Source organism: Dendroctonus ponderosae, unplaced genomic scaffold (assembly GCF_020466585.1).
Source record: "Dendroctonus ponderosae isolate FM_Combo_2020 unplaced genomic scaffold, Dpon_F_20191213v2 Dpon_F_20191213_85, whole genome shotgun sequence".
NCBI lineage: Eukaryota > Metazoa > Arthropoda > Insecta > Coleoptera > Curculionidae > Dendroctonus > Dendroctonus ponderosae.
The window spans coordinates 35,917-56,797 of NW_026019066.1; the positions used below are offsets into that span (position 1 = coordinate 35,917).

At 36.3% G+C, this 20,881-nt stretch overlaps 1 long non-coding RNA gene across 1 annotated transcript; it reads left to right on the forward strand.

Annotated features, from left to right (window-relative positions):
• Positions 1 to 13,039: 13,039 nt before the first annotated feature.
• On the forward strand, positions 13,040 to 14,135 carry LOC125505545. The gene is made up of 2 exons (XR_007282238.1): positions 13,040 to 13,571; positions 13,750 to 14,135. It is a non-coding gene; the product is annotated as an uncharacterized LOC125505545 (long non-coding RNA).
• Positions 14,136 to 20,881: the final 6,746 nt, after the last annotated feature.

A 20,881-nucleotide genomic window follows, 5' to 3' on the forward strand; every position in this document is an offset into this window, starting at 1 on the left:
TTGATAAATCCAATTCGATCAATTGATTGATCATCACGCTTACAATTAGCGAATTTCACTATTGATAACCCACATAAAAATACCTGTCTCTAAGATATTGTCAGCCACCTGAGCATCTCTTGTGCCTCCTAATAAAAGTCTTATAAAAGGAATTAAAAAAGAAAAAAAATCCTACTTAATGGAGTAGAAATTTTAAAAAAGCTTACGCACTTCCAATACCTACGTTGACTCCTAATGGATGGCACGCAAAGACAGCCAGAAGCAACTTTCCCATTTAAGCCGCAGATACCATCACTTATGGTGGCCTGAAAGCGATTGGAAATAATCAAAAAACCATATTCATCGCTCATTATTGGATCTTGCTATAATAACTTTCGCGGTTATGATACTTCTGTGCATGTACCTAATAGTATTGATCTGCAAGCAAACAATGCCATTGATCAGACGATCAATTAAACGTTGAAAATGGTTTCCACTCAGGGTGTGGTAATGAGGTCGTACTTGAGCATAAACAATTGCTAATTGATTTTCATGTATGCGTAATGTTCGTATGAACTGCCGACAGTTAACATAGATGGGGACTGCCCATTAATTATGGTTGCAGTGCAACAGGTAGTAAGAAATGATTGAAATGAGCGGCAAAAAATTTGATATTTGTTATGCTGTAAGTTGTCAGGATTTTATTGTGAGTTTGAACAAAGCTTATGGCACTCCCAACATGTGAACAAAGGTATTTGAAAGAGGGCTGGAGCAAATCCTTTTTATTCGAATTTTTCAGTTTACCAACTGGCATTAAATTGTCATAACTATTTTCCACTTTGGCATTTTGCTGAAACGACTGCAATTATCGCGCAACTAAATGTAAATTTAAATATTCATTTACCGCGAAAATGCAATAAAACCTTAATGGAAGAAAATACTGCATTTACAGTTAGGTCAGCAAAATCAAAGACAGTGGTTATTAATTACCTAACGTTACACCGGTTTCCAATTTCCAGCCAATGACACGTAATTATTAATTTAACTGTATATTTAGATTGTAGTTTTACTCTCGTCAAGTACGATATAAATTGCTGAAGAGACATGGACCCGAAAATAGACGCTAATTATCGGGATGTTTGCACTAATGTCTTTTTAATGGGTGGCGACTTAGGCCTTATGTTTCACAAGATCTAAAACAGGAGGCTGATTATACTGTTCTAAGAAATCCACTTGGGGAATAATGGAAACTAATAACTGAGCTTTTTTCAGCTTTATAACACCCAGTATCAGGCCCCAGCAAAGGGCCAGTAGTAGGACATGAAAGTCGGCTCCCAAACACAAAAATCATCATCATTAAAACATTTTTAATTACTAGATTTGAATACCACCTTGGTCGATGGTAGGCGAACCCAGAGGCAAGATGGACCTAAGATAATGAATCAATTAACTTATCGGAAAGAAAACTTAATTACAATAAGTGTGACTTTTACGGAACGACATTTTTGTGCTGATAAGATTTGGAGGAAATTCGACAAGAAACTGAAAATCATGGAGATTTATGCGGGATCGTTTAACTTGTAAATTCAGACTCGTTAGAATCATGAATTTTTTACCGTCTACTGTACGGCTTTCGAGAGAATTTTGTCAACTGTTTTTAAATCAACAAAAAATATTTTCACCGCTCGTCGTCATATTTTATTTTATACAGGGTGATTTAAAATTGAAGTAATTTATTGGGATGAATTCCTAGCCTTAATCATGTTGAACATTTGACCCATTTAATCCCCAGAAGGAAGACGAACTTTATTCATGTTCAACATTGATATACATTACAGTATGTCGCATTCAAAAAGAAAACAGCGAATTATTTTTGAATCAAAGTGTTCAGTTTTGGAACGGAAGTAGAAAGCTGTGAGCTTAATTGTTTAGAGTAAAAATTGCGATCATTGGCAAACCTCTATAGTTTGAGATAGAGTATCGGAAATTGTATTGTGCATGTTGTTATTTTACCTGCGGAGGCAGAGTTTCAATTCCAAACTGTCAAATCATTTTTTCCACGCAAAGTTTGAATAACTCTTCTTATAGAACAAATTAACCGTTTTTAATAAGTTAGTTGAGAGAAGGCGATGAGTTGGAACACTTAGAATCTTGCTTTCGAGTTTAAGGATGAACGTTTTTTGGAAAAGGTTGTTTCCAAATAAAGCTACTTTTACAACCAAGGGCCTCTGAAATCGTCTCAAAACTGCAGAGCCAGTCTCTGGAGGTTTGAAGAGAAACTTTGCAGAAAATTCTCACTGCGTTATTCACTACAAAAATTAATAGTCACAAAAAGTTCATGCTTGATGTGGAATTTTAGGTGGCAGAATAGTTGGTATATTAAGTATTTATCTATTGATTTTGTTGAATAGATCATGCATTATTGCATTTTTCGTTACTCTTGTGAAAACTTCGGATTTATAGTTCAAATAACATTTTTTTAAAGCTTTTTCTGGTATTTTGTTTATATCTCTAACACATCTGAGTACTTAATTTTTTTTAATAAATAAAATACAGGGCTGTTTCCATTTTAAGTGAGTTTGAGAGAAAAAGTTTTGAAGAACACAATTTATGAACTAACCAGAATGTTTCCTTCAAGTTTCGCAACGTTTTAGTTGTAATATTTAGCTGTACTATTAGTTGCCAGATCGTCAACAGCCAATAACTTCAAGAAAGCAGCCCACATTTTATAAAAAACAATGAGCATTTTCACTCTCTGTTTTTCTTCACCTGAATATAAAAATTTTACAAAAATGAACCCCAGCAAATTTTCTAGTCGATTCGTTCTGATCGTGCTGTTAGTTTTGTTACCGGTCTCGATTCCAAACAAGTTCAGCCCATAAAATGGCATTCAGGTTTTTTGAATACATAATTACGCCTGTTATTATTCCTCATGTAATCTGGAGATTATTTGTTTAATGACCGCCGATAAATACGAAACTTTGTCCTTAGTACGTAACGAATGTCCTTTTCTCGTGACTCCACCGAGAAAAACTCAATGCAGGAATTGATTATTTATTGGTTATTGGTTTTATTTTAGACGTAAAAGAATTTAATGTCGATATAAATTACTTCGCAGCTATTTGGCCGTCTTGAAACGGACGGTTTACTGTTGAAATAAAGCAGAGAAAGTTGCAACTCCAATAAAAATCAGAAAAAATCAGCTTTCTGTCAGCTGGCAAATTAAGTGGACTGCAAGCGCCCCACAAAGAAAAAAACCATCAACATTGACGATCCATTAAAAATGAAAGCGCATCGAGTCCATTATGCAAATCTTAATGAATCTTGTTTTACGAAAATTTGTCCTTTTTCATCAGCTCATTCTTCTGGTCCGAGGGAAATTGATTAAAAGGATGTCTAAAGGCGGCCTAATTAGAGAATGGGATTCAAAAGTTGAATATTAACTACTTGGAGCTTTCGGCGGTTTTGGTATGTGTTTAATGAATGACAGCTCGAGTTTCAATTCGGATCTTTTGGGCCACCAATGAAGAAAAACCCGACGTTAATTATTGTTGGCCGTTTGCTAAACATGGTTGAAAATTTATTTGTTTTTAACACAATATTACAGACGATTTAAAGCGGTGACTTAAAGTCCGTAATTAATTGGATTTGCAACTTCAAAGAAATAGCAAATTGGTTCAAGCCTACTCTAAGAAAAACGAGGATATTTGCAGTTTTTTCACTTAATGAAGTTCTGAAGATTCCATTGTTCTAACTGGCAAAAACTGGTCCCTAATGCCAAATAACCACCACGCCAGGTTCCAATAATAATTAACGAATTTCGGTGCCACCGAAAGTGTTTTGAAACCGCTCAATGAGAAAATTGATTAGTATTGGTTTGACCCACAGCACAAAAAACGTATTTTGTGTCTGCACTGGACGAAAATCGAAATAAAGGGTTACCTTGTTGTGGTGCATTCCAACATTTAGCTGCTTTGGTCGCGCAACCACTACTTGAATACCTGAAAACAAGCCTACTTTCCTCTGAACAATTAACTGATAACCGGACATTAATAAGAACAGAACAGGATAATTTCGTACTTGGATATCCACGGGCAAAAGTATCAATGAAGAGTTAATTTATTACGTGAAGCCCTTGGGAGATCAGTTCGTTGAGCGATCAGAGCTCTTGGGCGGCGGTAAAGGATTTTGGTTAAACAGAAAAATAAATAGAGACCGGGAAAGATGAAATTAAATTCGGGCCCAGTGTATAATTAAGCCGTTAAAATGCTAACGCTTTGGAGGTAATGAAGGAAAAAAGGCATCTTAAGACTTTTAAGGGGATTATTATCACTCTGTTTGGCATTGGCGAATTATCACTGGTGATGTTGCAAAATTTTCAGTGTCAATTGCTGAACAATCGATAAATTATCAGTTCGTCCTCTGCTAACAGTGAAAGAGTCTAGTGAAAGGGTCTTTTTTGCCTTTTTATATATAGATCCGATGTCGGATGTCTTTCATGGTTTCGGTATTTTATTTCCCCTTAAAAAATTGTTCGCAAAGTGAAATGGGTATTCACTATTTTCTTAGTGCCACCTGAAAGTGTGCAAACCTGAAAAGTCGCTACTAATCAGATCAAACAACGAACACCGTTAAACTATGTAGATTCTTCAACTCATAGCACGCAATATTCGAAAATAATCAATTCATCATTATCGAGTGAAACCCGAATTAAATACCATCCTCCATTTACGGACCTCATCGACCGCGCGCCACCCTTTGATTATTTACCTCGTCAGGTGTAAGATTTGTTCAGGTAGGCATTAAGAGTATCAGGTAGGCAACCATCTTTCTGCGTTACAGTAAAAACTGAAGAGTCGGGCAAAAAGAGCACATCAGCTCGAATAAAAAAGCAGCTTCGTCCATCAAGTCATCAGTCGCTTTCTTTCTTTTGTTTCGGTTCTGTTGGCAATTGTTATTCCGAAGAACGTTACGTACGTACTTGATTGAAAAGCGAGATGATATCTTCAGGATGTCAGTGGGTTGTAATACGATAAGCGGATCAGGTAGCGGAATCAATTCGGATTGATTTTTAGCTTTTAATCAGTGGATTATCATCGATAAAACAATTGATAGGCTAATTGTTTTCCTTCACTTATTCGACATTAACATTGGATTTATTCGTTTAAGTGGGGAACTATTGTAATGCTCATCACACAAGCAAATCACTTTCAGGTAAACTTATCGAAGCCATAAAGCCCACACTGTTGACCAGATTGGTTAAAGCTAACAGGCAATCAAGAAAATTTAATTACATTTCAGGTTCATACTATGTTCGGCTGAACTGATCGTACCAAATTGCCGTCGATTAAAACAAAGCGAAAACGAGCGAGCTTCAAGAGTTTTACATACAGGAAACCCATGTTGAACAAGACGGGAATTCTTTTCTTGAATAGTTTCGGCTCGATGTTCAATAGCAATAAGATCTGATAGGTGATTAGGATCTGGCGTTCAGCTTTGAAAATTAAAAATTAGTGGATATAATTTTTTCGATAAGAACGCGGTCGGCGATGTTAACTACTTAAATGGATGAGAAGATTTTGACACGTGAATCTGAAGACGAATTCAGTCCAGATCCGGGCGTGGAATTTCTCAACCTAATACCAAATCTAATCGGGGTATTGAAACACGAAAATTCCGTTAAATTCATTCTGATTGCACCGCTTTGTCCAGCTAGCCAGAGGGATCCGTTTTTGCAATTCAAGTTTCCGTTCATATTAAAATGTAAAGATGAGAGCTGGGGAAATGACACAAAGGTATTTAAAGCATCTGAATAGCAAATTGGCAAACCCGCCGTCCGCACAATAAAGCTTATTAAAATTTACCTCTTAATTAAACCAAAATTTTGCCCAAACTTTGCCTTTTAATGTTTTATCGAATGGGAAATTGTACCGGGTAGAAACCGACGGTATTAAATAGGGCTCGACTTGGTCGGTAATTATTATTGGGAAGCAAATTTACTTTTCATTTAGTTTGTAGACAATTAATCTAATACGTTCCGGGATCGTTTCCTTTAATTTAAAATTGCGCATTCTTCAGTATATTAACTACATATATGACATAATTGTTTCGCTAGTCAGCGTCATTTTTTTAGCTTTTTTTAGCGCTACTTAAAAGATCGGGATTGTATAAATTGCTGATGTTGTTTCGGTTTCTGCTAATTATTAATATGACTGTCGACAGATTTGTTCAAGTTGAATTAATGTTGGCAAAGTTCTAAGTAAGCACATTGTTAGTTGAGAGGATTAGGGATTCGCTTCAACAAGACTTTGATGATTTGCATGCTAAATGTTTTTCATAAAAGTCCAACAAGAGTTTTGTATATTATATAATTTACTGTATGCTTCATGACTTCAGCGAAAATCCAAAAAAGCTACATATGCGATTTGCATAAAATTTTGAGGCATTATAGGTTTAAATGTCTTCTATAGAAGTTGGCAGTTTAAAGTCGCCAATTGCTTCAGATTGAAAGCTGAGAAGTTTAATTAAAGAGGCTGCAGTTGGGTGAAAACGTAAAATTTTAGACCAGAATTTAAAATTTTTGCAAAATTCAAGACTGGGTGTGATTTAAAGCGTGCAATTGAACGAAAACGTGTATTTGAAGACCTATAAGCGGCGTTAAAATCGGCATCTACTGCATTTTCTACAAAATTTTGAGGAGTTTTTGTTTCGAGTGTGGAATTTTCCAGAGTGATTGGAACAAAATGATGAGCACATTTATATTCAATTATCTTCTATAAACCTAAAAAGATCGTTGCTCGCACAGGATTGGAAGCGGCGAACTTTTATTTGAGACCGTGCAGTGGCGTAAAAACTTGGATTTTCTAAACAAAATTTTCCGGGTCCGGAAAATTAAAAAATGTGTTCCATTCGACCGAAGTGTTGAGTATGATTAGGCTCAAATGTCTGCTATGCACCCGTAAAAATCTATAGTCGTTACTTGCACTAGTTTGGGAGTTGCACACTTTTATTTCAAAGCCTGCAATTGCGTGAAAACGTCCATTTTTAGCAACATTTTCAATGCCCGTAAAATAAAAAAAGAGCAACTTCATTAAACTCTTGCATATATTTAGGTGCAAATGTCTGTTAGTGACTGTGAAGACTTCAAGTCGCTCCTTCCTCTGAGTTAGAAGTTGAGAATTGTTGTTTGGAGACTTGTAAATGAATATTTTCCAAGATACCCACATAGAATATTTGACACAAAAGCAAATAATTTGATTAAGAAAAAATCGGTAAAATTTACAGTTACAACTTCAAGATTGGCACGGCACTGGATGGAATGCAGCTAAACGATTCAATTCCTTTTACTGCCACTGGTGTTAAATCTTAGCCATAATCATAATGTTTCTTGGATAAGAATGAACTAAATGCTACTACTTTGAAAGGTCAAGGGGATTTCAAACAGGGCTGCCGAATGGCCGGGTAATTGAGAAATGTACAAAAACTATTTTGCTAACGATAATGCTAAACATTTTTTATTTGCTACAGAGAATTTAAAAAATTAATAAAGATCCGACCAAGCTAAAGTTAAAAGCCACTTCTATATCTGCCCTGCCTTCATGGGTACAAAGCAGAACATCAACAGAAGAGGACAATCGTCAGTTATTAAGCTATAGACAAACAATCAACCTCCAAACACAAATAGGTCGATTTAAATAAATCAACAACATCAACTTGTTCATCCAGCATTGGCCACAACGATGTAAACGTAAGGAAAAAACGACTCTTGAGGTGTTAGACAACAAAATCGTCATCAATTAGTAATCGTCCGTTCTTATCTCCATCTGGTCTCATTTCGAATCAAAGGGGACGATAATTAAAGATTCCTTGGGAACAGACTTTCCATCCGCAGTGGCCGCAAAGCTAAAAATCGAGGGCACAACAAAAAGACAAACAGATCGAGATCGAGACCAATGAGGGAGCCGAGAAGGACAGGTGGCAGTCGCGGCGACTTCAGACCTGCTTGGTGTGTTTATAATCACGTCGCTGCGATGGACCGAGATCAGTGTCGTAGATGGACACAATATGTCTGAAACTTGTCGAAAAACATTAGCAAAAATCGGAAGCCTAGCCGAAGATATCATAGCAAGATCATCTATTCAACAGTGGCGTTTAAGGGCATGTCAGACGTTTGGATGCACTTGGGGTATGGAAGACGTTGTTTGGTGGAAGACCGAATAAATCAGTAGTAGCTTTCGTGTTCAAAGAGTAATATAAAAGAAGCATCCAGAGTGCAAGCAGCAAGTTATAGAGACAAAATAAGAACAAGCAGAACGGGCAAATTTGCAGGCCCCTAATGAAACATTCAATGGAACGACAACTGAAAATGCTCCACAAAAAAAACATCAATTTCACAAGAAACTCAAATTTAATTAAGTGTAGGATAATTAATTTTTGATCTGGCTTGTCCCGATACAATAGGACGGAAAGTGCAACTCGATGCAAGCCATATTTTGCTGTAAGTTTTTCATAAATTCCCGTCAGCTCCATAATGAAATTTCTCAGCTCTGGGGAGTAAAGTATCATGTCGAAAAGTAGCAGACAACAACATAATAAGGATATTGTCGACTTACGCAACGGGACAGTAAATATGAGAGAGGCTCAATGGAGGCATTAGCTGCAGACTTAATCGTTTTATTTGGGAGTTATTGATTTCCCTTGAGAACTGTGCAACTTACGCGGTGCATGACGAGCAGTCGAGCTAGTGACAAAGGACAATTTTCTGTTTCAAATGCTCAGATCACACGAGAAATTAAAACTGTGCTTTAATGTTGGCAACCGAAAATTACCTTCCGCATCCGAGAGGAGTTATTGAAATAAAAACCCATCCAAAAAAACTCCCTTGCCTCGGTGTTAGGAAGACAATTTCACGCGGAAATGGAACATTTAGTCTTTTTCCAATCGCATGTCAGAAGTGATTATGACTTCTCACGCGATGTATCTTCGGTTTGTTTTTTTAAGAGAAAAACATGCTGCAGGCCTCGAGTAATTCATCAAAGTGAGTACATTTTTTCATCAAAAGCCCTCCAAAAAGCAAATTTTCTACAAGCCAAATTGCTCACCATAAGCAAACACCCGAAAAATAAATCAAAGAGCTTTTGAGTATTGTGTTGTTCGTATATGAAGAGGGCCTTTATCCCAGGTACTAAGCAAGGTTATATTGAGGAAGAGCCGAGCTTTGTTTGTTTGTTTTATGTGTGTATCCCTAACGGGCAGCATAAGATTAATTAATTTTACTCCAGGATTTAAATTAAGCAAATACATGTCGGTAAGGATCAGGTTATAATGTGAACTAAGCCCTTTCATTGTGCATTTCGCTGTATAAGTTTAACAGAAATCTTGTTCGTTTGATTTACTCAAAAGCCAGGTGAGATTAGAAAAGTTTAAAAAGTGGCCTCTTTGATCCATTAATTTTCACTAACAGTACAAAGTGTTTACGCGTAAGCGTGGGACATTCTCGAGTGATATAAGTAGATAAATGGTTTTGCTGATTTATCATCTTGCAACTAATGCTTAAATGACCATATTGCCATGCATGTCGCTTTAAATAAATCGCCATAATTAATAAAGTATATCCTTAATTAATAAAACGGTCATTCATCACTTTTTCATTCAAGGAATAACATCTTTTCCTGCATTAAATCAGGATTAAACACCCCGTTCGTTCCTCAACGAATAAATATTCATTATTACCATTCCTTACATAAGTAACACGTTGCTTCTTACTGGGCGGTTGCGTGACGAAAATCATTTACAGAAAAACATCTTTAAAACAATTTTTTCCTCTTTAATTTCCTCGGCAAGATGTGGAACGGATAAAGGGGTTTCGAATCTTTTCAGGCATGTGGCGCATGTAATAAACCGTTTACACCTTTTGCAATCGGACGCACTTGCGTAGGTATATTTAATGAACAGCCGAAAGTTGCTTTTATAATCATTGCGGCACAAAAGCTCACACAAGTTAACTTCCCTTAAAAACCACGGGCCAACCGCCAATACGAAGCCATAGATGACTGGACAAGGTATTATATTTGCAATTGGAGGCTCGAAGAAACGAAAACTGGTTGTAATTAATCCCGCAATCCGCGATGCAATGACAATTTCACTTAGAAGCATTTTCAGGCAAAGACGTTGAAGGAAATCATCCAAATCGTCAAGTTTACAACAGCGAAACCCGCAAATATTCCAAGAAATATCTAGTTAAACGTGTCAGCAGAATTCGCCGACAGGGCACAGATGAACCATGATATTTGATAAAGTAATCGGAGCTTTGCCTCGGGATCATTTTTAGCTCGCATGGTGGCAATGAGCTGCTAAGCTTCAGTTTCACGACTAGGTTTATTGAGAATGTTGCAGAAATTCGCTTTGTTTCGGCCCGGGAGAAGAATCAAGATGGCAATTTTTAAAGGGCATGCACTTTTAGATGACAAGTAATTTTCAAAAATGTTTTGAAGCTGCTCAGTATTCGAGTTTTTAGGAAGAGGATGTTTCCACGACGACCTAAAATCCCGATTAAGCTGATCCGTTTGAAACAAACCATAAAACTAACTTTTTAAAACAAAAGTATGACTGAAAAAACATTAGCTTTGCAGATGCTACAACGTTAACTAAGCGAGTGTGTAAAAGCAGGTAAAACCTAAATAATCTGAAACAAAAGTGTGCGAAATATTCTTCACGTTTTATTACTGATTGGCGCTCTTCCATCATTAATAATCTTCAAAGTACGCTACTGAAACGCCGCAAGAAAATAGAAACCAGCAAGCAAAATGCCCTTACGAAACTGGCTTTTACATACTATTTCTCTATCATGCGGGGAGTCAGATAAACTGAAATGTTCTTCCTGCGTGGATTTAATGCTAATGGTTGGGCTTTCTTCTCCTCTTTTTGTAACGGGGCCCCAACATAAATCGCGTTTTAATTATTACTTCTCAGGTGAATTATTATCGGGTATGTTTGCACAGGTACTTACTTTTCAACCTGTACCGAACTAGCGGCTATCAAAACAGAAGTTTGCCACAATTTCCTGTCGAAAACCGTCCAAAAATTCGGCGAGTTAATTGAAACGTAATGGAGTGTAAACCGTAAGATGAATTAGGCAAATCAAATTTTGGTCAAAAACTAGTCATATTGTGTAACTGAAGTGGATTCTATTGTGCGTTTTGAGGCGATTTAATTCAATAGTGGTAAAAACCATTTTCGAATTGAATAGTGTAGTATTTTGATTTTTTTCTGATCAGTTGATCACATGGTTCGATGCTGATGGTGTCAAATCGATTTTGTTGTATTGTTTTTATTCTTGCGAATGAAAGTAAACATAAGCAGTAAACGGGTAAAGCTTTGAAGTGGAACCGTAGCTAAGAATGTTCAGTCAATGATAATTAATTTGACGTAATTGATTTTCATTAGTTCACAGTTTTTAATTTTTTAGTCAAACTCTTTTGAGCCAAGTTTGAGGCAATTTTCGGAATTTCAAAAAGTTCAAACTCATTTAGAGTCGCAAATATAGTGACTTTTTGAACACTTGTGCAATCAGGTCTTTTATATAAATAGCAAAACTTGCAGCCTATCGTTTGTTAACGCTTACGAGCGAAGTTTTAACCAGAGTCGTGCATGTTTGAGCTAATTTCATTAGTTGCTCCAGATATTTAAGAAAATTCAAATACTGAACGGAAGCTTCAAATCAGCTTCTTTTTTGCAGACTCAATCAGTAAGATTTCTTATATAATTCCCCGAAATTCCAGCTTTAAATCGGCTCATCGGTACGGAATATGAATTTCTAACCACATACCTGCATGTTTTTGACAATTTTCTAGATTACACAGAAGTTGAAACAAATTTCCTCCACTAAATCGACGAAACTTTTGTTTACGTGATTACTGAGGTCTTTCATCAAACCATCCAAAATTTGTGCTTTAGATCTCCTCTAGTTTGAAAGTTGGGAATTTTTATCCACAGGCATGTAAACTTGAGATCATTTTCTGTCTTACGCGTAAGTTTTAATGTTTTCCTGCAATTGCATCAAATCAGCAAGTCCACTGAAAGTTTGTGCACTTGAAAAACAAGGTTTCTGATATATAGGTGCAAAATTGCAGATTTAGATGTGTTTCAGTTCTTCACGTTTCTTCTACAAACATTCAAAATTGCGGCATTGTATGAATTGCGATTGCAAAATCTTTATTTTTTCGAAAAATGATTGCACCTTTGTTACTCTTGTCCCTACTAATAGAAAAGTCTCAACCTTTTATAACTCAAGGAGTTAAACATTTGAACCGAGATTTGCGATAATCTATAGAGTGTTCTTTTCGATATATGACGAGTAGCAACGAGGAATTTTTGGTGCATTTTATTTTGTCATTTATAGAATTGAAGAAGACAAACTAAATGTGCAAAGTTTGGACCGTTGAAACAGCAGATATTTTGTACAGATACAAACATCGATTTAATTCCATTTAAAAAAGACAAAATGAAGTGAATAATTTAGGAACTTTGTCTTTGTCGATTAACCTTTGAAAAATTTCATAAAACATTGCAATTGTTCCCAAATACGTTACTGCCTCTGCCGCATTAAAAAAATCCAGCTCTGTTCTTTCATACCGATTTAAAAAAATGTTGACTAATAGAGCCATACTATCTAAAACCCTAGAGCCATAAAGATTTGACGCCTTTATTAAAATCGAAAATTAACAAAGTTATTACTGATTGGTAACTCAAACAAGAAACGAAACAAATAATGGTTTTCTTATTTCATCGACAAACCGCAGCGCTTTGATTCAGCTCTTCACACCGGAAGCGGCAAAACCATCTTCAAACACAGACTTTTTAACGGTTGTTTGCATTTTATCCGGGACATTGTCCCAAGAACATTCAATATAGGTATAAAGTTCTTCAGCAACAAACAACGTGCAATCAAAATAAAAGCCAAGGTGCTAAATGAAAAGATGCATCAATTAGTAACGAGAAACCGAGGCTGAAGTGTAGTTTTATACTTTTGAAGGGATATAATTAAAGTCAAAGAGGAAATCAATATCCTTTCTTATTGCAAGCACTTTGATGGGGAGGTGTTTGATCTGAAAGCCGCACAGAATCGCTGCTAATGGGTGAAATAAGAAAAACTCCAAAAAAACAAAAACTCCCGAGGAAATGTCAGATTTGCTAACCAGCGTGTGATTATTGGAGTTTTCTTCCAGTCGACTCCATTCTAATTAAAAATGCATCGTTGCAGAAAACCGGGAAGTATTCCAAAGGCGTACCAATTTCCTATCCAAATAAACGTTACGTCTTTTTAAACTCACCGCATTATCATGCGTTGATTATTTTTCTTCGATATTCTTTTTGATGTGAAAACGACCCGAAAAAGGCACTTTGATATCTGGTAAACGCGAAACGCTTTGTTAATTCGGTTTGAGTGACATGACCGTCTTTGAACTCGCTTGTTGTCATAAATATTTGAAACGGCTTTTATGATGTGCTGTGGTGGCTTCCGCCATTATTTCAACCTGGAAGATTTCTAATGTTCACAAGATATCTGAAGGATGAATGGGTCTTGCAATCGAGTAAGTCTGTTTGATCTATTGATACCAATACTGCTTCTACATAATGGATGGTTTGGTAGGTAAATGATGCGTCTAAACACAGTCAAAGTTGGTTAAATTAGGAAAAAGTTGCACAATTTGGTGGCTGAGAAACTGGGGCTACTATGAAGAAAAGAATGTTTGATTTGATTTATTGCAGATGTGTTTACAACGAGAGGAATCTGGAAGAGTGGGAAACCCCTCAACAGCAGAGTGTAACAAATTACAGTCAAGAACAGTGACGATTGAAAAATCAAATCGAGAAACGAATGAGCCACTACAACTAAGAACAACCAGAGAAGAAGTCTTTCACAAAACTGGAGAAAAATCTGTCACAAAATGAATGCAGTCATAGAAAGCGCAATGGAAGCTCAAGAGGAAGCCAATTCTGGGAGGGACTGCTATTATAGAAGAAATGCCCTAAATTGTTTAGAATTAGATTGGAATGATGGAAAAATTGAGCAAGGAAGTGAGCAACAAGAATTTTTGGTTAAAACAAAATAAAATTTATTGATAAAGCAAACGATCCATTAAATCTGGTAATTAGATCAGTTTTTCTAGTAGCTGTAAGAACTGTTCTTGTTTCCTGTTTTCTTCCTTTTGTTGAAAAGTTTCCGGTTCTTCTGAAATTGGTGTGTTTTCCACGTGGTTTCATTGTCTTTTGTTAAACGTTTGAAAAATTGATCTCTTCCTGAAGAGACAAAGGAAAACTATTTTTACCTCCTTCAAGATAGTCACTTTGAAAGGCATATTCACAAAGCACTTTGGTGACATATAAACCAACTATTTTTATAGTAGTTGAAGCTGACGAACCAGTAAAACATTAAAATGAGAAATATTGACCCCGAAAAGACCAAAGTCGAAACCAAACCTCTCATAATCAGAAAATTTACCGGCTAACTACCAGAACCTGATCGATAGGAAGTTCGGAATTAAGTATACACAACCTCTGCGCCGATATAGGAGCAATCTAAAATGGTCGAATAACTGAGAAATGATACATTATTAGTAAATAGCTGGGTTGTTATCCATTTTGTATGGTCGAGTTGGAAGAACTGCGGCCTAGATGGAAGCAGACATTATTTTAGCTTCAATTGGTGACTTAATAGATTGCTATAGTGGACTAGAATGTCGTTTTTTTTGGTAGAGTTGAGGTTGGTTTGCAGTATGTTTCCAATTTTTCTTCTATGGTGTCGACTTTTTTAAAATTTCATTAAATGTTTATTAGTGTAGTTTCGTTGCGTATATAGTTTTGTTGTTGGTGAAACTGCTGCTTTTTTCTGCTCAAATTTTCACCACTTGATCTTGTATGAGTTACATACAGGGTACTTCTTCAGTAGCAGAAACGAATACAATTTAAAGTTTTTCAACGTGAGCAAACTCATCCTCGTAGAGTGATTCAGTTCACTATAACCATGAATTTTAGATTGAATCTGCACAAAATATCTCTTAACTCTCGGTTAGTTCCCTTCAGAAATGTTCAAAGAACCTATTTCTTGTTTGCTCACGCACCTTCTTGCTCTTCTACCACATCGTAACAGTTCATACAATCCCAACTAGTTATGTTTTTGCATATATTTAGTTCTCCACTGTCTAATTAGTTTTAAAAATACTTCTTCGGCGTAATCATCTGGTACTGCTGGGAAGTTAAGTTTAGGTCAATTAAACTAGTAGTGGCAGCAGAATACATGACTAAAGGAAACAGTGATTATAACTCCGGCGATCCGAAATTACCACGTAGTACATTTAGTTTATTTTAGAGTAAAACATTGATAATATATTGCACAAGATACATGTCGCATTTAATGGTTAATATGCTCGGTAAAGTGGCGGCCTTGATATTATATGCTTTAAACGGGGCGAGAAAAACGGTCGGATCAGATTACGGTGAATTGATAATAAAACAGCAATAATAATGAAAGCGCGTCTTTTTGCAAATTAACTAGACACTCTTTTATTCCTGTTCATTGACTTTTATTTTCCACTCGACCCTCTTTACCTTCCCAGATTTGTGTCGTCTGTCGTCTCGGTTTCATTCGCTAGGGCATATGGCAAGCATCGTTAATACGTACCCTCTCCAACACATGATAAACGTAGAGAGGACGAAAAAACCGTGTGGGAAATCTTCTTTCAATACGATTAAATCATTTGTGTTTTTCAGCATCCGCCTCTCAAGAATAACAAACTCTGGGGTGTCAAATATCGACCATCTAACCATCTGGAAACCGCTGTTCTAAGCGTTTTAACAAAATCACCTTTGTCTATTGCCACATGTTAAGCATGTCGGTGCTTTGCCCTTTCATAGCTAATTCATCATTAGGTCTTGAATTCGCTGGTTATTCCAATGTAACGTTCTAAAAGCAAAATTTTCTGATTCTACCACTTTCAATGGTCTCGCCTTGGGTACTAAAACATGTGTCGACTGCATAACGAAGGCGTACTGGTAGGAGAATCGGTGTATTTATTTTTACAGGAAACTAATTCAATCGGGGCGACCAGAATTCCTTTTCACTTCTTAATTTAGAATAGTCATTGAGTACTTTTTTAATTAGGCGAGTACCAGCCTGATTGGTTAAGTGTGCGAGATTTTCGGTTAAGTGCTCGAAATTAAAGGCTGACTTTAACGATTTAATTAGCGATTGTTTCACGATCGACAGCGATTAGGCTCGTAGGTGTTGTTTTATCGTATTAACAACTTTCAAGCACTTGAAACTTTCACTAAAATTTAGATAAAGCTTGATCGACCACCAGAGGTTTCCACAATCTCAAAGATGTATGAATAATACAACACGGGAGTTTAAAATAAAAGTTGTTTTTTTGCAGTTTTAAGCAAATGCACTTGAAAGTTTAGGTAATTTGATTACGTTAGTTCAATATGCTGAATAAAAATATATTTTGTCCATACCTCCCATCTCATAATTTGTCCGTTATGTGCATTGAAAACAAAGTACAACTTGTCGAAGCCAATTAATCGGCTTAGACAGGAAATCTAGTAGAAATCGAGAAGCTATTGGAAAGCCAACATGAATGAACTTTGCTGCATAATTTCAGTTAGACTTTAGTCCAGTTGTTCTCGACTTCTGAACTATAAACATACATTTCAGACACATTCACTGAATGCAAATTAAAAAAACAAATGTAACTTTTCTCCGGACTCATAATCACATTTGAATTGATTTGGTCCACAACTTTAAATGTCATAACTTTTTCCCGTTAGGATATCTCGCGCTCTAGTTTGTGCAGCTAAACTATATAATAGAAAGGCAAACTTCGGGATATTTGAACGGATTTTTAGGGAAATTATCACAAATTAACATGATCTTGTTTTCAGTCGCACGTCTTTCCTTTCAGTTCTCGTAGATTAACACGAAAAACGGTAAAAGTTGCGTGCTTTCAACAGAATAACTCCTATTGGGCGGCGCTGTTAAGTAAACCTATTTAGAGCATGGATTATTCAATTCTATAACGCATCAAGAGATAATTTTGAATTCAAAATACATCACATTGATAACCGAAATTACAATTTTCATCACGAAGAACCGTTGGGGCTTTCAATTTTTTTATCGTTGAAATTGAATTTTTGTAAGACATTTGTCTTCAATGTTCGAATGCGAGGGATTCAGCTTCTCAAACCGGTTGATTATACATGAAGATTGGCGACTTGGACGCAAAACACCGGGCTACTTGTCCTGCTTTCTCGGCAAACCAACAGGAAATCGAGCAATCACAGCTTTTGTTTACCTGCGCGATACCAACGTAAAATATTGCCCAAACCTCGATCTGATTATCATTCTTCTCTCTTATACTGGAGGCGAAATTTTTTAAAGTCAGAACCGGACTTGGGAATATTCCTATACTTCATGTGGTTTGATCCATTTGAACCTAAAACCTTATTTAATAATAGTTGTGATAGATGGCAGTTATTCAAGCAAATATCTTCAGCTAAGGTTCCTCAACATTCTGGTATTGTCGCGAATTTATCCGTCTGCAATTGGTTTTCTCAATGTTTTCTTCAGCCGGTTTTATGATTTTCTTTAATTTTTATTTCTTTCAAAGTTACTAAACTTATTTTTAATTTGGCCACACATTATTTAAGGAAAGTAGAAAATGAGAAATTTGTACAAGACAGACAACAAGACAGCTGCTAAATTAAAAGGGAAATATCAATTAATTGTACTGTTTGATCCAGTCCAGAATAGGTTATAACTCACATAAAAATGTGAGAAGCAAACATAATAATACAAACATTTCTAATTCTCTCAAGAAATCTTGAAGTGTAAAAAAGTCTATTTTTTTAACGTGCGTTGAGCTTTCGGCTCATATTAAGTAAACCGTTAGAGCAACACCTCGCAAGTAGCGACTATGAAATAGAGCATAAAAGTACGAAGTTTCGCATATAAAACATATTTTATGCATAGTGTCAAAGAGCAAAACTAGACCATTTTTTTAAAACAGCCCAATATTTCTTGCTCAAACGGGGAAAGCTATGGGTGCAACACACACTTCTTTTGCCACCACTGAATAGAGCATTGAAGCGAGCGATTTTTCATATAACACACAATTTTACAAAAGTTTCTCGTTCGAAATGCAAAAGTAAAAAATTGTTCTCAAAACTGCTAATCCTCTGGGGCTCATGAGCTTACACATGTTTTCACTATTAAGCCAAATCACCCCTGAAGATGCTAGCAAAACGTAATTTTCAAATTCCTTTCGCCTTTGGCCAAAGAACCCGAAAACCTCCGAGCATTCAAACAATAACCGGAAAAACATTTACCACTTAATGATCTTTTCCTCCTTTAATAACTAATTAGTTAGTAGCTCAAAGACGAAAAAATTACTCCTTCAGAAGTAGCCAAACTAAAAGTAACTCCGGTTCTGTTCATCTTAAGACACTTGACTAGACCTCAAAGCGGATGCTGGCAGGTGCAGGTTCATATCGCCTTTAATGGAACCAAAGTTAAGGTCGATTTTCCATTGGAGTTGCAGTCGAAGTTTGTCCTGACGTATCTGGACAGGGCATTAATTTATTTCAGATTTTTGAGCAGGTGCGATGTGTGATTGCGGCTTTTGGGTACCGGGGGGTATTGCTTCGGTTTCGTTCATTTCCTTCGGGGTTTCGGCAATGAGAATTCCGAGCTGCTAAATGGTAAATTGCCTCGTTTGCTTCTAATGGGTGGCTGTTTGATTTTTGTCCAAAACCCCCCTAGTTATTGAAGACAAAATCAATTGTCTTCAATTTGCAATTTTTTTCGTCATGTTGGTATAGGGGTTTTTGTTTCTCTGGCTATTTAACATCGAAATGCAAACACCTTATAAAAACAGAGATTGCTTTCTTGGTGGAAAGCCTATTAACATCAGTGAACATCCAATATAAATATGTCAGGCATATCTCGACCAATGCCGATGCTATAAAAACACTGTAACAATTAATTACGTAGATTGATTGATTATGTTATATTGAAACTATTAATGGCTGTTTTCCTTTGGCTGGAGATAGTGCAGATGACCTTTTATATTATTTTCAAATTGTCGCTTTTATCTTGCTGCTTTTGTCAGCTTTATCTGACCATTGCCGATAAGTTCGGAGCGATTCAAAGGCTTCGAACGACATTCTCACACCCTTCACGAAGTTATCACATGAACATAGAGTTGTTTGATATTTTAATTATCAACTCAAAATATATTCAGGCTCTAGACAATTCTATATTTTTCTGATGAACTGATGGTTTTTGGGCCCAACAGCAATCGTCCTTAAAATTGGGATTGAATGTAGGCAAACGGCATTCAATTAATTATGAAGAGAGGAATATTTTCAACCCTCTTTTCAAACACCCTCAGCAAATTCTTTGTTCTTGTTCCCTGCTATACACCGCACCTGGTTTCGCTGGTTTTACATGCTTTATACAGCCCAGAGCTAGACTAATATGGATAATTGTTGCATGTCCAAATAGAACTTTCAATCAGACAAAAGGGATTGTTGACAGCATTTGGCGCATTGGAACAAGGAGTTCTGATATTACCTGACTGATGTTTAAGTGCCTCAATGGTTGTAAAGCCTAATTTAGATATTTTTCTGGCACGAAATTAAATCGTATTTCAAGAGGGTGGATAAGTTTATTAAATTTTCCAATTCCGTTTGTTTCTCAACTGATTAACTTTTTAATCTGGAGAGAGCGCTCCACGTAAACAATTATATACCTTGAGCGAGGGAAAAGCTAATTGAAAATCTCTGTTACATTATTAAAAATTGTCAAAATGGTCTTTGTCGACTTACGGTCTGGTCTGTCCGGGTAATGAACTTTTCTTTAAATACTTGCGACTTTGCAGTTAGCTTTATTTATGTTCAATTCATATTTTGAAGAGCGTGTTGACAACCTGCTGAAATGAATCAACTTTCTTGGCTCACTTAAATTACAGATATTTATTTATTCAGTTTTCGATTGTTCCCTTTTGAAACGTTTAGTGTTTTGGCTCTTTTTCATCATAGACATCACTAGTCCACAAGTACTATGTAATTATACAAATCAATAGCGGATGAGTTCAATACTTCATTTCCCAGGGTCATAAAATAGTCCAGTTTCCTGAGAAGCTGTTAACAAAGATTGTCAAATGAGAGGAAAAATTAGATCGCTGATTGAGATATAAGGTAATTTGCACTTTAAGCAAAAGGGGGGTTTTGAGCCAGTCGGTAAAATTAATCCGTTGCCTGCAGGATTTTCACTTACTAGGGTCTTTTTTCGGAAATCATCCAGATGTTCCAGTGATCGATCGAATCTTTTCTTTTCTCACACCAACTGGCCGATTGCTTTTTTTTTCTAAGTTTTACAGAATTTTCACTTAATCTGCTTGTGGGGGGCTCAATTTTGTCAATCATTGTCTCCTTGGCACAAACTTTGAGGATTTTCAAGTTTTATTTGGCCTCAAAAAGTTTCAGTTTTTGGCAAAACACGCCTTTTTATGATATGGTCCAAAAGCCGCTAAGGATTTCAATCTCAATGGTAGAAGTAGAAGCGAATATTCGAAATCGCCGTTGATTTTCACTCAAGCTCAGTGAAGCGATAGAGTAACGCAACTGTAGGTATCGTAAATGAATAGGGCATGCAAATGCTTTATTTTTCGTATAAAAGACTATCTGGCAAAAAAATTTTAAAGTGCAAAAATGGTCCATTTTGTCAAAACCGCGGTTAGTTGTTGACTCAGATTTACTAAAGCTGGAGAATAACGAAAATCTAGTTCTTTTTATTAATAATATATTCAAGGGCGAATCCAGGGGGGGGGGNGGGGTCATGACC